Here is a 17,721-nt window from a genome sequence, read left to right on the forward strand (position 1 = left end):
CTCTCGATGGTTTCTGTGGCTTTGCAGAAGCTTGTCAGTTTAATGAGGTCCCACTTCTCCAACTTATCACTTATGGCTGTGAACTTTGGGTTCTGATCAGGACATGGTTGCCAGCTCCAACTTCCATAAGAGTGTCTCCTGCATAAGGTTCTTACAGTTAGTTGTTTTATATTTAGGTCTATTATCCATTTAGAGTAAATTTTTGTGTAAGGGGATAGGTAGGGGTCCTGTTTCAATCTTCTGCATGTAGTCAGTTGGTTTTTCCAGTGCCATTTACTGAATAGATTCTCCTCTCCTCAGTAGTGGTTGCTGGAAACTTTGAGTAATTGAGGTTTTGCTTCTGGAATCTCAAATCTATTACATTGGTCTATAAGCCTATTCTTGTAGCAATACCAGGCTCTTTTGAATATTGCAGCTTTATAATAAAGTTTAAAGTCTGGGAGTATAATACCTCCTGCTTTGCTTTTTGTGCTGAGGATTGTTTTGGCCATTCTTTTTTCTTTATGTTTCCATATTAATTACTGTATTTTTTTAGGTCTGAGAGAAGAATTTTGGTGGCAATTTGATAGATAATACGTTAAATCTGTAGATTGACTTAGGCAAATTAGACATCTTAACAATGCAGATTATTCCAATCCATGAGCATGGAATATTTTTCCACATGTTTGTGTCACCTTTGATTTCTTTGAGCAGTATTTTGTAGTTTTCATTGTAAAGATCTTTTACATCTCTGGTTAGGAAGATGCCAAGGTATTTCTTTTTTTTCTCTTTTTGTGGTTATTGTAAGTGTAATTGTGCTTTTTATTTGGATTTCTGTTCAGTATTGGTGTATAGAAATGTGATTGTCTTTTACACATTTAGTTTTTACCCTGATACATTGCCAAAGTCCTTTATCAGTGCGAGGAGGTTTATGGCAGATTCTCTTGAGTTTTCAACATATACAATCATGGAGTCTGCTAAGAAAGATCACAATACTTCCTACTTTTCTATTTGGGTATCTTAAATCCATGTCTTCTCTGATTGCTCTACCTAGGACACCCAAAACTATATTCAACAGGATGGGTGAGAGTGGGTATCCTTGTCTTATTCTAGTTTTCAGGGGAAATGTTTTTAATTTTTGTCTTTTTAGGCGTATGTTGTCTGTGGGTTTCTCATAGATGGCTTTTGCTATTTGGAGGTATGTTCCACCTATGCCGAGATGTTAAAGGATTTTTATCAAGGTGTCCTTGATTTTATCAAAAACTTTTTCTGCATCTAATTATGTACTCTAGTGTTTTTTGTTTTTACGTCTGTTCATGCATTTGATTACATTTATGGTCTTACAAAGGTGGAACCAAACTTGAATCACAGGGATGAAACCCATTTGGTCGTGATGGATGATTTTTGTGATGTTTTGTTGAATTCACTTTGCTAGTATCTTGTTGAGAATTTTAATATCTATTTTCATCAAATATATAAGCCTATAGTTATCTTTCTTTGTTGGATCTTTACCTGGCTTGAGTATCAATGTGATGATAGTTTTATAAAATGATTTGGGGAGATTTTCATCTTTCTCTATCACCTGGGATACTTTCAATAGGATTGGCATCAGTTCCTTCTTGTATGTTTTGTAGAATTCTGCTGAAAAATCATGTGATCCAGTGCTTTTATTTGTAGGTAGGTAGTTTTCTTATGATATAGTCAATTTCCTAGATTTGTATTCATCTATTTACGGTCTCAATTTCTTCTTGTTTCAACTTAGATTGTGTGATATCAGAAAGCTCTCCATTTCCTTTAGATATGCAAGTCAGTTGTGACTTAACCTTTTGTGCCTATGATTGAGTTTATTTGGCCTTTTTCCTCTCTGTCTTGGTCAGTCTGGCTAGGGGAACAACACTCTTGTTTATCCTTTTGAAGAAGCAGCTTTTTGTTTCTTTTTTCTGTATTATCTTTTTATCTTCTATGTCTTGGAAGTGGGCTTTTATTTTGATGATCCAGATTCTTCTGCAGAAGTTAGGATTTTAGTGGACTTACTTTCACAGCTTCCTTAGATTATATGTTAGGCTGTTAACGTGTGATCTTTCCATTTTCTTCATGTGTGTTTGTAGAGATACAAATTCCTCTCTAACTACTACTTCCATGGGATCCCAGAAGTTTGATAAGAGGTTTCTTCATTTTAATTTGTTTCCACGTACCTTTTAATCTATGATTTCACTTTATTGCTGACCCAGGAGTTGCTTAGCATCAAACTGTTTAGTGTCCAAATTGTTGTGGGTTTGTGGCGGAACTTTGTTTGTGCTGATGTTTATTTTTATGATGCTGTGGTCTGAGAAGATGCATAGGAAATTTTCAATCTTATGAAATTTGTTTATGTTGGGTTTATGACCAATGATGTGGTCGATCTTGTAGTATCTTTCTTGTGGTTACATGTAGACTGTATATTCTGTAGTCATTGGGTGGAATGTTCTGTAGGTATCAATTAAAACCATTTGCTCAACAGTGTCATTGAGTTCTGGATCTCCTTGCTGATTTTTTGTTTTGATGCTCTGTCTAGGGTTGTGAGTGAGATATTAAAGTCCCAAGTTATGATAGTATTAGAGTCAATCTCTTTTTAAAATGTGACAAGAAGCTGCTTTATGAACATTGATGCTCCTATGTTGGGTGCATATATGTTTAGGATGGATATTTCTTGTGGATGGATTGAACCTTTTTTCATTACATAGTGACCTTCATTTTTTTAAATTTTTGATAGCTTAAGGGGTATTTTGTCTGAGATTAAATTTCAACTCCAGTTTACTTTTGTGTTCCATTCACCTTAAAATTTCCCATCCTCTTACTTTGAGTCTGTGAGTGTCCTTTCTGGTGACATGAATCTCCTAGAGACAATATATTGTTGCCTTGTGATATTGCATCCATTTTGCCATTCTATATCTTTTCACTGGTGCATTTAGTCCACTCACATTTAGGCTAATTATTGAAAAGTGAGGGTTTATGTTTCTCATGATGTTCCTTTAGATTTGTTGCTATTGTTTGTTTGTTGTCATCCTTTTGGTGTTTTGGGTTGGCTCATGTGTGCTTTCAGTCTTTTTCCGGTACTTTTATGAAGAACATGGTGGTTCTTTTTCCATTTTCTTCTGTGTTTAATGCTTTCTTAACTCTTTCTTGTAAAGCTTGTCTAGAAACAGTATAAGTTCTTAGGGATTGAATGCCTGGGAAATATTTTAATGCTCCCTTGAAGATGAAGCTTAGTTTAGCTGGGTAGGCAATTTCCAGTTGAAATTGTTTATGTTTGAGAACTTTTACAAGTGGGCTACAAGCTCTCCTAGCCTGAAGTGTTTCTGTAGATCTGTCTGCTGTTATTCTAATTGGTCTTCTCGAGTTGGTAGCCTGACCTTTATCTCTTAGGGTTTTTTCTTTTACACCTACTTTGTTTAGGTGAATTGCCATGTGTTTTGAAGTTGGTCTTCTCATTTGTTTTCTTGCAGTGATTCTCTGAATCTCTTGTGTTTGAATGACCACATCACTCATGAGATGAGGGACATTTTCTTGAATAATTTCATAAAAGGTTTTTTCCAGGGTTGTCTTGCTGCCTCAGGAAGTCCAATTGCTCTTAGGTTTGTCCTACTTAAGTAATTTCTCATCTCTTGAAAATTTGTTTTTCTGTCTTTTTAAGCTACTTTTCTATGTTTTTAACAGTGTGGGTTAGTTCTACATTTTGATTCTCAAGCTCTGAGATTATTTCTTCTGCTTGATTCATTCTGACATCCATGCATATCAGTTTGTTGCTTATTTTATTCATTTATTCTTGATTGCTGTTATCTTGGATATCAACTCCTTCTTCCTTTTGTTTTGTCTCTCCTCATTTATATTTATTCTCAGTATAAGTATCTTGATATCTTGGTTTGTTGTTTGAGACCATTTACTCTGGGGGCTCTTCATTGTATGTGTTCTGAAGTCTATAATTTCATTGGCTGACAAACCATGGGCCTAGGGGAGGCTTATATTCTTCCATTATGTTTTCTTCATTTGTATAGGTTTTCCTCTGTCATTTAAAAAATATCTCTTCTTTAATTGTGTTGTTCAATAATAAGGGGTAGCTTTTATTTCTCTTTGCTCAATCCCCTATGTGACCTTATATCTCCTCTGGTTTTCTTCAATTCTGAACCTGGATTTGGGATGGGGGTCTGTGTTCTTTGCACATTTGAGATTTAATTAAGGGGGAGCTGTGATTCAGAAGCTATCTGCAGATCCTAGCAATCACTGACAGGTGTGTGGGCCCCTGGAACACACTTCCCACTGCCTTGCAATTTTTCCATGCAGTGGGGGTGTATTTTTGACTCCTAAAAGAGAAATGAGATACGAAAAGTGAAGAGAATGGAAAGGGAAGAAAAAGATGAAAGGGAGGTAGAGAAATGAGAAGAGGAAGAGGGAAAACAGACAGGTTACCAACTTTTGAATAAACAGAGGAAGAAAGACTGAAAAAAAAGGAAAAAAATTACAGGCAATTATCCAAAAAAAAAAAAAAGATTCCCTTCCCTCACTGCTGTTCTCTCCCTTAAGAATATCCATCCATAAACAGAAAAATCTAAAAAATGAAATAATATAACAGAAACAAAGCAAATACAAAAGTATAAACAAAAGCAGAAAGAGAAAAAAGCTAAAACAAACAAAAAGAAGAAGAAAACCTCTCTCTTGGGCCATTTCTGTGGCCCTAGGATCCTTTGAGGCCTCCAATTTAGGGAGTGGCTCTTTCTCCAGCTCCTCCTTTCTGTTCTCCGAGAAGGCTGTTAGGTTTGCTCTTGATGTGGAAGGAGTATTCATCATATCCTGACTCAACTTACTCACTGCTCCTGTTTTTAAATCTCCCACTCAGTTCTCACACATCTGTGCCTGTTTCAGCATAGGGCTGGGGTGTTCGTCTCTCTGAATGTGATGACAGAAGAGCATATGGGTCCCATGATGGAGGCTAGGTAGATCTGGGTAGAGCAACGCAGTCTCTCCCCAGTCCTGGGGCCGATAAAATGGTGCCCTGGGGGTCTTATCATCAGCTTTGGAGCTTTATTCCAGATTTCCACCACCTGCCTCATCCTGCCTGGGTCCAGTTTATTACTACAGGTGATGGTGTGGGCCAGGTGCCTGGTGGTGACCAACAGCTGTTCTGTACAGCAACCTCTCAAGAGAGCCCTGAGAATATAACACAATCCTGTGTGTCTGGGTCTCTAATCTCAGTGCAGTGTTGGGTTGCAATTACCTGCAGAGAAGAACCCTGGGTGCATGAATTTGGGTCTCCCTTCAGATAGAATTTCACTCAACCACTGTACAGACCTACTGATGCAGAGAGCCTTTATGGACTCTCATTTTTGCAGACACTTCCATAGTTCGACCTGTTCAGTTGCTATCTTTCCTCTGATTTTTCTTTTTGTGTGTGTGTGTTGGATTCTAACTCTGTCACCCAGACTGGAGTGCAGTGGATGCTCCTGGCCATCGCCGCCTCGACCTGCTGGACTTTGGTGATCCTTCTGCCTCAGCCTTCCTAGTTGCCAGAATTACAGGCATGTACGACCACGCCTGGCTAACTTTTTGATTTATTGTAGAGATGAGGTCTCGCTGCCCAGGTGGGTCTTGAATCTGCAGAGTCAGGCAATTTACTCACCTCAGCCTCCCAAAAGTGTGGGATTGCAGGTTGAGCCACCAAACCCGGCTTCCTCTGATTTTTCTTACTACAACATTTAACTTGAAGAAACTAAAGTTTTACTATTATTCTTTACACATCAGTTAATTGATGTTATAGGATCAACAAAAGCCCTAAAATAAGGACCAAGGCAAGGTCTTGGTAGAGAAATCGAATCAGAATATGACTATATCTGTGTCAGATGTCACCAAATATCAGGTGAGCTACTAAATGATTAATTAAACACAACATTGCATTTCTCAAAGTCGAGTGTAATATGAAGTTAGAGTTGAAATTCTCAGAGAACATATACTTGGTACATTTCTATTGCCAAGCAAGTCTCTTTCTTCAGGATTGGGGACATATAACAAAAGGTCCACCATCCACTCCCTGAGACTATTGTGTCTGGGAAAGAAGAACTGCAAGTATGGCTGAAAGAATAACAACAACCCTAACTCCCCTGCTACCACTAAACAACCAAATAATTCATCTGAAAGGGTGAAACACCCAAAAGCCACTGCATTACAGGCATGAAAGGAGCGCATGGGACTGGAGGAGAAGGAAGAAATGCACTAACATTCTGTCTAGGCTAACCTCTTCTCTCTTCCCTCAGGGAAATCAGCTTTATTCTGCCAGAAAGAGCAGTACAAGAAGAAGTTGAGACATCTGTGGAATGATTTAGCAGCTGAGGGAGGAAAATCTTGGAAAAAAATCAGAAGCTCAGCCTCAGGAAATGGAGTGAAAATATAGACCAGAATCACATCTACAGGAGTGATAGGGACACTTAGAAATAGAAAACCAAGCACCACATATTCTTGATAATTGGGATATGTACAATGGGTACACCTGTACACATAGAGTGGAAAATAGATATTGCAGGCTGTCAAATGCAGGAGTTTGAGGCCTGCTGAAAATTTACCTACTGAGCAAAATATTCACTCTTCTGATAATAGGCACAATAGAAGCCTAGACTTCACCACTACACAATATTTGCATTGAATAGATCTGCACTTGTACCCTTAAATAAATAAAAATCAGCAAATTTTAAAAAATAACTGCCAAGATATGTAAAGTCTTCTATGATTCCAAATGGAATGCAGGATGTGTAGAACTATGTAAAATTGTATTAACAGCAAAATATTTAACAACACACTTTACACAGTAAGTGTATATATAATTTTATTCAACATGTAACTATGTTTAAATATAGGGCAATGCCTTCTTATATGTTAGCAAATGACAAGCAGATTTGAAATTAAAAACACAGTTCTATTTACATGTGCACTCAAAATAAAATACTTAGGTAAAAATTTAACATAATATGACATTGATGTGCGTCAAAAAATCTTTATAACTCTGATGAAATATACAAAATCCTAAATAAATAGAGTAATACATTATGTTCATTGATAAGAAGTTTCCAAATATTAGTTCTATTTGTACTACAATCTAGATTCCATGTTAATCCAACAAAAATCAAGGTTTTTGAGTGTTTCCATCTTAAATAAAGAGATCATCTGAAATCAAGTGTAGATGTTGTATGTTCTTTTTAATATTTCAATCAGTAGTACTATTAACAAAATTGTGATGGGAAATTGAAAGTTAATCTCATTGAGAAGTTTTTCATGCAAACATAGATCTTCATTCTCCAACACTTAAACATATACTGAGTAATTTCTGATACCTGAGATTGGCAACTTGGTATTACTCTACCTAAAATTATAAGCTGATACCTGAGATTGGCAACTTGGTATTACTCTACCTAAAATTATAAGCTCGCCTCCCAATTGACACATAATACACATATGGTCTCACACACACCCTCAATACATATTCATTCTTATAAAAGTAGTACAAAATACACAAGTACATGCAAGCCCACATCCAGTCCACTGTGACAAGGAAGGTTAGAGGCAATAGCCGTCCCCAGTCTCTGTGGACCTCACCATGTGAAAATTTGCGGTCAAGTGTGTTTGTCCCTTCTTGGAACTGATGCTGAAGCTGGATTTGACTTTTATTTTCTTCCAATCACATCATTCCTGTGCACCTACCATTGCATGTCAATAATGTCAGTGCAGAGTTATGCTGTTGCTTGTTAGGTAGGTTGAGTCACACCCTAATCCCGAAGTTGCTCTTGCCCTTGAGCCCTTCACCACAATCAGAATTTTGCTTGATGCAATTGTTGTACAGGATGTTGAATGCAATAAAAAAACTCACAGAGTATACCTATACTGGTTTAATATTTTATTTCTCTTGGTAGTTAAAAATGCAGCCCAAGGGGGTAGAAGTCACATATTACCACATTCTTATTTTTAAGATATGGGGTACAGCTCAGGGTTAGGTACATAAGTGGTCATTGTACAGGTAAAATTTGGGCCTCCTTTGGTTCCCACAATGACTGGTTTGAGACAGGGTACCCTGATTGATGTTAAGTAACCTTCCCTAGAAGTGACTCACTATTGTCACCTCTTGCTTATAATATTATGAAAAATATTCAGGGTCCACTTATGAGTGAGTACATGTGGTACTCAGATCTTTGCTTCTGTGATGAATCACTGAGTATTTTAAACTCTAAGTCCATTCAGTTTCCTGCAAGATCCATAATTTTGTTTCTCTATAATGCTACATAATATTCAATCATATATATGTATCACATTTTCTTTATGCAGTCCATGTTTGATGGCCAGCATGGTTGGTTTCGTGATTTTGTGATTGCGAATAATGCTGCCATAAACATGTATGTGCAGGTCTTTTTATCACAGAATGATTTGAGTTCCTACAGGTACATTCCCATAAGGGAATTGCTGTGTCTTGTGAAAGGGTTTTAGATCTTTTAGAAATTGACACATTGTTTTCAACAGAGGTTGACCTAGTATAGACTCCCTCCAAGAGTGTAGAAGTGTTGCCTTTTCAGCACATCCTCTCCAGCATTCTGTTATTTTTTGATTTATTGATGATGACCATCCTCATTGATGGCAGATGGTATTTAAGTGTGGTTTTAATTTGCAGTTCTTTGAAGATTAGTGAGGTTGAACTTTTTTTAAATGTATATGGTGGATGCTTGTATGTCTTCTGAGAAATGTTTATTTATATCTTTGACCTACTTTTTAACAGGGGTATTTTTTTTTCCTTTTGGTACATTTGAGTTCTTCATAGATTCTGGATGTTAGACCTTTGTCACAAAAACAGTACGTATTTTTGTGGGCTCTCTCAATACTCTCTTGAAGGTTTATTTTGCTTTGCAAAATCTTTTCAGTATGATGAGTTTCCATTTGTCTATATTATCCTTTATGGCATTCACTGTGGATGAATGATCGGGAATTGGTTTCCCACTGCAATATGCCTAAGAGTTTTTCATATACTTTCTTCTAGGATTCTTATAGATTGGGTGTTACATTTAGGTCTTTGAAACATTTAGAGTTGATTTTTGTGTAAGGTGATAGGTAGGGGTTTCAATCTTCTACATGTGGTTAGCCAATTTTCTCAGCATCGTTTACTTAATGGGTTCTCCTCTACCCAGTGGTTCTTGATGGAGGCTTTGTCAAAGTTTATTTGATTGAGAAATTGAGGTTTTGTTTCAGAAAACTCTATCTTGTTCCATTGTTTGATATGATTGTTCTGTACCAATTAATTATTGCAGCATTATAGTGGAGTTTAAAGTCTGGAAGTGTGATACCTCACACTGCCACCAATTTAAAATATTATTTTCATGTTTGATGTGTTTGCTATCATAGGATACTTCAAGGACAAAGCAACAGTCATAGACTTCACTTCAGTGGAAACAACACATACATGCATTTCTCTCTGAGGACAAAGTCTTCTATTTCATCATAGTCTATGATTTTGGAGACTGGAATACTTTTCATCAGGTTTTTACCACAGGTGTGATTAGACTGACTAATCCTTCCTCTGCCTACTATTTATAGACACATGTTTGTAGCTACTGGGCAACAGCATTTTTCTGAAAATACCCCATGTTTGCAGGCATGCACAATACTCTGAGTGACAAAAGCATGACTATAACACATTTTTATTTAGGATTTATACTGCCTTTCATGAAAAGGTAATAAACCACCTGGATACAAGCCCACACAAGCCCATTTGCAGTGACTTCAACAGTATTCCCATTGCCATATTTGGTTATGGGCTTTTGGGAAAATTTGAATGAAAAACTGGAAGGCATGCTTGAGTTTACAATGGCTCTCAACCTATCCTCTAAGAGAAAACAGAGTCCTTGATTTATAGTGACATATTGCTGGATCACATACTAGTAATTTAGACACTCAGGCTTCAAACAGTGATTACGAAAGTAGTGCTACAGTGGCCTCAACAAGCTTATGGATAATGGGGATTGAGTCTCTTAAGAAAGAAAGGTATTGCTTAAAGGGACTTGTCTGGAGTTGAATTAACCAAATTGACTCCATTTCTTTGGTGACTAGTGATGCTGTGTATTTTTTTCATGTGTCTGTTGTCTGCTTGAATGTCTATTCACGTGTCTATTCACATCTTTTTTCCCGCTTTGAAATGGGGTGTTTTTTGGGTGGGGGGATCATACCTGAGTTCCTTGTAGATACTAGATGTTAGCTCTTTGTCAGATATACAGTTAACAAATATATATTTATTTCCAATCTGTGGGCTGTCTCCTGTTTTCTTTTTTTTTTTTTTTGAGTTGGAGTCTCACTCTGTCGCCCAGACTGGAGTGAAGTGGCCACTCACAGGCACCACAGCCTCGACCTGCTGGGCTCTGGTGATCCTTCCTCCTCAGCCTTCCGAGTAGCCAGAATTACAGGTGCCCGCTACCACACCCGGCTAATTTTTTTATTTTATTGTAGAGATGAGGTCTCGCCTGCCTAGGCAGGTCTCGAACCCGCGGGCTCAGACAATCCACTCACCTCAGCCTCCCAAAGGTGCCGGATTACAGGCTGAGCTGCCGAGCCTGGCTTCCTGCTTTCTTGGTGGCTTCTTTGTTGCAAAGCTTGTCCGTTTAATGAGGTCCCACTTATCTATCTTATCTCTTATGGCATGGGCATAAGGGGCATGGGGTTTTGAACAGGAATTGGTTGCCAGTTTCAACTTCCATAAGAGTGTCTCCTGTATTTTCTATGGATCTTATAGTTTGAGGTCCTGTGTTTAGGTATTTGAACCATTTAGAGTTAATTTTTGTGGGGGTCTTGTTTTACTCTTCTTCATGTCATCAGTCAGTTTTCCCAGAACCATTTACTTAATAGGCTTTTCTATCCCCAGTAGTTGATTATGGAAGCTTTGTCGAAATGAGTTCATTGAGAAATTGAGGTTTTGTTTCTAGAATCTCTATCTTGTTCTATCGGTTTATATGCTTGTTCTTGTACCAATACCAGGTTATTGAGAAGCCACCTAACTCCAGTCAGGATGGCCATCATCAATATCTCAAAAAACAACAAATACTGGACAGGATGCTAAGAAAAGGGACACCTTCTACACTGTTGGTGGGTGTGTAAACTAGGATAACCTCTGTGGAAAACAGTTTGTTGATTCCTAAAAGATCTAAAATCGATCTTTCATAAGACCCCACAATCCCCTACTAGAAATATACCCAGAGGAACTCAAATCCCCCTTTGAAAAATAAATCTGCACATGAATGTTGATTGCAGCATTATTCACAATAGCAGAAACATGGAACCAACTTTGCTGCCCTTTGAAAGAGAACTGAATTTAAAAAATATTAGCTGGGCTCGATGGCTCAGCCTGTAATCCTGCACCTTTGGGATGCTGAGGTGAGTGGATTGCTTGAGCCCATGGGTTCGAGACCCGCCTGGGCAGCGAGACCTCATCTCTACAATAAATCAAACAATCAGCCAGGTGTGGTAGCGCATGCCTGTAATTCTGGCTACTTGGAAGGCTGAGGCGGAAGGATTGCCAGAGCCCAGCAGGTCGAGGCTGTGGTGGCCAGGAGCAGCCACTGCACTCCAGTCTGGGTGACAGAGTGAGACTCCAACTCAAAAAAAATATATATATATACATATATGGTACACATAAAAAGTGTATTATTATGCAGTCATAAAAGACAAAATTATTAACTCTACAGTTACTTGGATGAACTTACAATCCATAACACTGAGATATATATCCCAGAAACAAAGAACTGTGTATTACATTTTCTCACAAAGAAACGGACATTGAACAATTATCATAATACTATTAGAAAGGAGTTGACAGTCATGGGAAATGCCAGGGGAGGGGAGGACACACCTTCCCAACAAGGGTGCTTGCATAACTAACACTGAAATATACCACACATCTTTAAAATAATGGAAAAAAATCAATTTGATTTCAAATGGCTGACAGGTGAGCTCATGAACTGGCATCATTTATCAATAACTGTGATATCTATCACTCCCAGGTGAGACACTGAATTGATGATATGACATCATACTGGGGCAAGACAGCTCAATCATATTCCATAGTTCATTCACAGACATGACACTTTAAGTTGAATGTCAGTATTAGATAAACTGCTCAAGATCTATTGAACTATGATCTCTAAGGACCTTCTGACCCAGCAGAACTTCTTTCCATTCCTTGGAGCTGTCGGTTCAATTTAAATATTAATACATTTTATTGTTGACATTATTTGAATATTGGTTCCCTCAAAAACTCAGGATAGAATTTGGGTGCCACTGTAACAATGTTGAGTGGTGGGGCATATAGAGGTGATACTGCCCTGAATGTACTGCATTATAAACAGGACTATTACTAGTTTTAATGGGTGATTTCAGTGCTCTTTTGCCTCTTTTCCCACATTCACCTGGAATACCTTGGCACTGAGGTACTCACCGAATGTGAGAGTCGTGCTGTGGACTTCCCATCTCTAGGAAGAGCCAGTATGAGCCCATATGTTCTCATTCACTATCTATTTCAGAGTCCGGGCTTTTTTTTTTTTTTGAGTTGGAGTCTCACTCGGTTACCCACACTGGAGTGCAGTGGCCGCTCCCAGCCACCACAGCCTCGCCTGCTGGGCTCCGGCGAACATTCCGCCTCAGCCTTCCAAGTAGCCGGAATTACAGGCCTGCGCTACCACGCCTGGCTGATTTTCTGATTTATTGTAGAGATGAGGTCTCGCTGCCCAGGCAGGTCTCGAACACGCAGGGTCAGGCAATCCACTCACCTCAGCCTCCCAAAGGTGCGGGATTACAGGCCGAGCCACCGAACCCGGCTTGGGCATTTTTTAAATAATAGCAGTAACCTGACTAGAATAACTGGACTTAATGTTATTCCCACTAGAATATTGACTGAATATTTAATTTTGTCAGCTCCAGAAATTATAGAATTAAATATTAATCAGATGTGGGGGAATCATTGAAATGATCATAAATATGCAAGCATTGATGACAAAAAGATTGAAGAAAATATATGTGCATGTTGAAAGTGGCCAGTGAGAACCAAAGCTTTAAGAGATTATATGACATAAGATGAGGAAATTATTATTTGTATTTGACATTGAAATTGTTACTTTTAAAAGCATGAGTAGTTTGTAGAGTTGATTCTGTAAACCACCAATTAGAAGAAGGTAAAGAGACAATGAAACTTGTAAGACCGGGAGAACTACAGTATATTTCACTCTAAGGTTTCAGGAGTTTTTGTTTTTGTTATTGTTTTTATGTTTTATTTTAAAGATGTGGGGTACAATTCAGGGTTAGGTATACAAATGTTCATTATGCAATAATCCTTGCTGATGAGGTGTATCCCCTGTCCTCTGGCAGATTCCTACTACTGCCAATACTGGCTCCCCCCTCCCCTCCACTGCTGGCAGTTTTCAGATACTGCCAATTCTTTTCTTATAGTATTATGGTAATTTTTCAAGACCCACTTATGAGTGAGAACATGTGATACACAGTTCTTGTATCTGTGATAGATCAGTTAGTATCAGGTTTTTTAATAGAAGCAATAAGTGGATTGCATCTGAATGGGAGGTGGGATCACTGCTTTTCCAGTAAGTTTCTTGAGGACTGGCTGTTAATAAACTCACAGAAGAGATGTTGTAAGACATAACTGGGGAGGTCAGGGTGACACTTTTGGTGGCCGTGGGATGCATTATGTGATAAAACCTCATGCTTGCATTTGCTACTTTTTGCCCAGCAAAGACTTTGGACTGTGTTGCACTCTCATCTTATTGTTTGAAAAGAAGAGAAACACAAGAATACAGATTATCGATTACATCGCCTTGTCTTACCCTATTTCACTGAGAATTATCACACAGAAACACAGGAATGCGCAAGAGGAGAGAATTGCTGGTGGATGTCACCAGCAATGCAAGTGTCTTCCCCATGAAAGAAGATGTTCAATGCAAGTGTCTTCCCCATGAAAGAAGAAACTCAGATGTATGCTTAGACTATATAGGGGTAGATAGTAGGAAATCCTCTGCTGTATTTTGCCATTTATGCATCAGACAGAATTCATAAATGCATTTTAACTAAACTGGTAATAGAGTGAGTTTTTATAGCTCTTTTGTTTTCAATTTAGCAATACTTCCCATAGCTCTGACTATGGCGATTACTCTCAGGATGCTCTGAGATCTTCTGAGAGTCTCTGGCACAGCTCCTGAAACAAAAATCTGCATGACGAAGTGAGTCCTCTCCTCCATATATGCAGTGACTTAAGGGTAGCCCATTGTCTTGGCCATCCTCAGCATGCAGTTACTTGTTAATCATTTCTATTTTAATGTTCTAATTGTCACACATGGCATTTGTCAGTGTTTACACAAGAAGTACTTAAGTTATGTTTATCCCTGAACACACCAATCTTGTTTTGGAACACAGGTTATTTATTCATGAGTAGTACTGGGTAACCATTGGAAGGATGTTTGTGTGCATATTGTTATCCTCTGAAGTGCATCTACCAAGGGACTGGTTCCAACAATCAAGAGATGGAATTGCTTATATGGTGAATTACAAGCACCCCCATACCCAATGATTTCGGTGGGGCTTTTCCCCTCCATGTCTACTCAGGCTCTAGCCTCTGGTGAACTTGCAACCAGCAAAGGAGGCCAGTGTGGGCCCTTGAGAGTGTGTCTTTAAGGTGGTTACCCACTTAGTAGGGAGAAGCTATTGTTCCTGCCCAGACCCATCAATGTGTTTGCCTTACCTGTCCCAAAAGCCCCATCCACAGCAACCTCCCACAAGCTTTCAGTGCATCCAATGAAAGGACATCATACATAGCATCATTTATGGTCAGAATCTTCACTTATCCTAAATGAGAGTCATCATGGGATTCACCAGAAACTGCTGGTCTTTTAGAGACCTGTACTTGCCTCAAAATATCCGGAGAGCTTATCCTCTGGGAAGCGGCATAGTAAACTAGGACTCATATGAGCTCTAAATCAAAATACATTTTATGAGTCCTGGAAGAAAAGTGCAACTAAGAATAATCCCACTCATTTTCTCTCTAACTAGCATATTTCCCACTTGAAGGACCATTGATATTTCCAAATAATATAGGATTCTTTATGTCAAGGGAATTCCAGAAAACAAATAACTGATATACAAATGTAGGTACATTTACTGTGACATATTTAGGATACTGGTGACGAATTTTGACAATGGAAAAGGGTGATGTGGGGGTAGGGGTGTACAGGAATGCTCCATATTGTCTGCTCAATACTGCGATGATGCTAAAACTGTCTTAACATTTTATAGTGAAGTAAGAGCAGAGATTTGTTGGAATATACTTTAGCCATTTCTTAATAATCATACTCAGACCTACCATATAATTAAGTATAGTTCCCCAAATTATTTATCAAGCAGGTTTGAAAACTCATGGACCCACAGGTATTTATATAGCAATGTTTGTATACGTATTTTTGCTTTTCCCCAGTCTGTAAATTTTGTTAATATGGGGATGATTTAATGGAATGTTTCTTATATAATTAGAGTCTATTTTTTTTTGAGTTGTAGTCTCACTCTGTCACCCAGACTGGAGTGCAGTGGCCACTCCCGGCCACCGCAGCCTTGCCTGCTGGGCTCCGGCAGTCCTTCCGCCTCAGTCTTCCGAGTGGTCAGAATTACAGGCATGTGCTACCACGCCCGGCTAATTTTTTGACTTATTGTAGAGATGAGGTCTCGCCTGCCCAGGCAGATCTCGAACCCGCGGGCTCAGGCAATCCACTCACCTCAGCCTCCCAAAGGCGAATTAGAGTCTATTTATGTTTCTATTTTAATTTATACACAGCTACATGACATTATTATCTAAACAACATTCCATCTCATAATCCTTGTATTCCACCCATCCCAAAACAGTTGCCTTCTGTGTCAGGGTTACTGACACTCACAGGATGAGGGTTTTTACACTATATTTCTTGAACAGTAATGCATGGTCATGTCCTAAGGGCTCAAACTGCTCAGTTCCATGCAGGCTATGTTTGTTGACATCTCCCTGGTAATTGTGACTCTGCCCTGGATCTTCTGTGAGTAGTTTGTACTACCAGTATTTGTGTAGACCCTTCCCATCCACTCAAGGCCTTGTTCCCATCCACTCAAGGCCTTGTCCAGGGACCTGTTGCATCCGGTACATACAGTAGCCAGTAAAGGTGAATCCAGTAGCCTTTCAGGAGACCTACACAGAGGTTCCAGGCTTCCTAACCTCTGCCCCAGACTGTACAAGTTGGCCCTGGGAGTGGACACCTGTGGAGAGAAGACAGGAGTGGATGAAATCACCTTGGGCTGGTCTACATCACTCCTCAGTACTGGAACAAAGGAACGAACCCCTTACCTGTAGCTGTTACCACCAAGAATAGGATTCTCCAGCTCCAGTCCATGGTGAAAAATTGTCTTGCAGAGGTTCCTCTATGGGGAAGACGAGGTTGGTTGGTGATATGTATTTACCTTGTTAGAACTCAGACTACTTGCATATTCATTGGATAGTACATTTTATAGCTCAATAATTGATCCAGCATGAGATAGAGAATATACATTACACATGAAGAACGCATCAGTGGATGCTGACATCCAAGACCTAATACATGTTTAATTATGTCTATCTGCTGGCATACCCAGAATGCCATGACTGGAACTTATGCACAAAGAATCAAATGTTCACAGGACATATCCTCAGAGCAATCCCATGTTGAAATGGCCCAAAGACACAACCTTTTTGAGTATTTCCTTTAGCAATTCTGCCTTCTAAAATCTGTGCGTTTCTGATTATTTGCACACATTGAATTAATTAAACCAGTAATGTTATCACTATAACTTAATATTTCAAAAAGTACTAATAATGTTTATGTAAAATATGGTTCTCATTGATATCTTGGTTTTAATTAATATTCAAGTAAAATAGGATGCTTAATGTCACATCAGTAGTCTTTACTAAATTTTTATTTTACCTTTTTATGGCATTCTGTTTTGAAGTAAAGATGATTCAGGCTTTGAAGATGGAGCCTCTCCACCACCTTCCCACAACATTCTGTGCACCTCCTCCATAGCTGAAGCCTCTGCTGTTTGGATCCTATGCACTCCTTGCTGCCCAGATCCCACCCTGCAAGGAGTTTTTAAATGTGGGCTTACAAAGCATCTTCTCTTTAGCACAGTAAGAAAAACTGTTGGCATTCAGAATACCCTTTTGTGGACACCATATGTGCCTCACATTATATTGTGAAATAGTAAAATAACCTTATAAAACTCAGAGAATTCTCTGTATTGTTACCCCACGTAAGATTTTTCTTAAACCAACCAGTATCCCCTTCCCAGAGGATGCCGGAAGCACTGGTACAGTTAACCACGCAGTGAGTCTAGAACCTTTTGGGGAATTTTGGGGATCCCTTTATCTTCCTTAGAATTTTGTCATTAAAATTAAGTCATTTGTTTAAGGACTAAGTATTATCTCAGGGCTTATGAAAACTAGGGATTCATATCTTGATCTTGCTGAACAGAACTTTTGTTTTCAGCCTTAAGTGCAATACACACCCATTCTCCTTTCTTCATACTTAATGCCTCCTGAGTTTTGGACATATTGGGGCTCTACAAGATATATATAGTTAGTTTTCTATATCACAGGGTACTGCATACCTGGGGTCACCCAAATGCCATCAAAGATATACA

Source organism: Carlito syrichta, unplaced genomic scaffold (genome assembly GCF_000164805.1).
Source record: "Carlito syrichta isolate Samal-C Ts95f unplaced genomic scaffold, Tarsius_syrichta-2.0.1 Scaffold313783, whole genome shotgun sequence".
Taxonomy (NCBI): domain Eukaryota; kingdom Metazoa; phylum Chordata; class Mammalia; order Primates; family Tarsiidae; genus Carlito; species Carlito syrichta.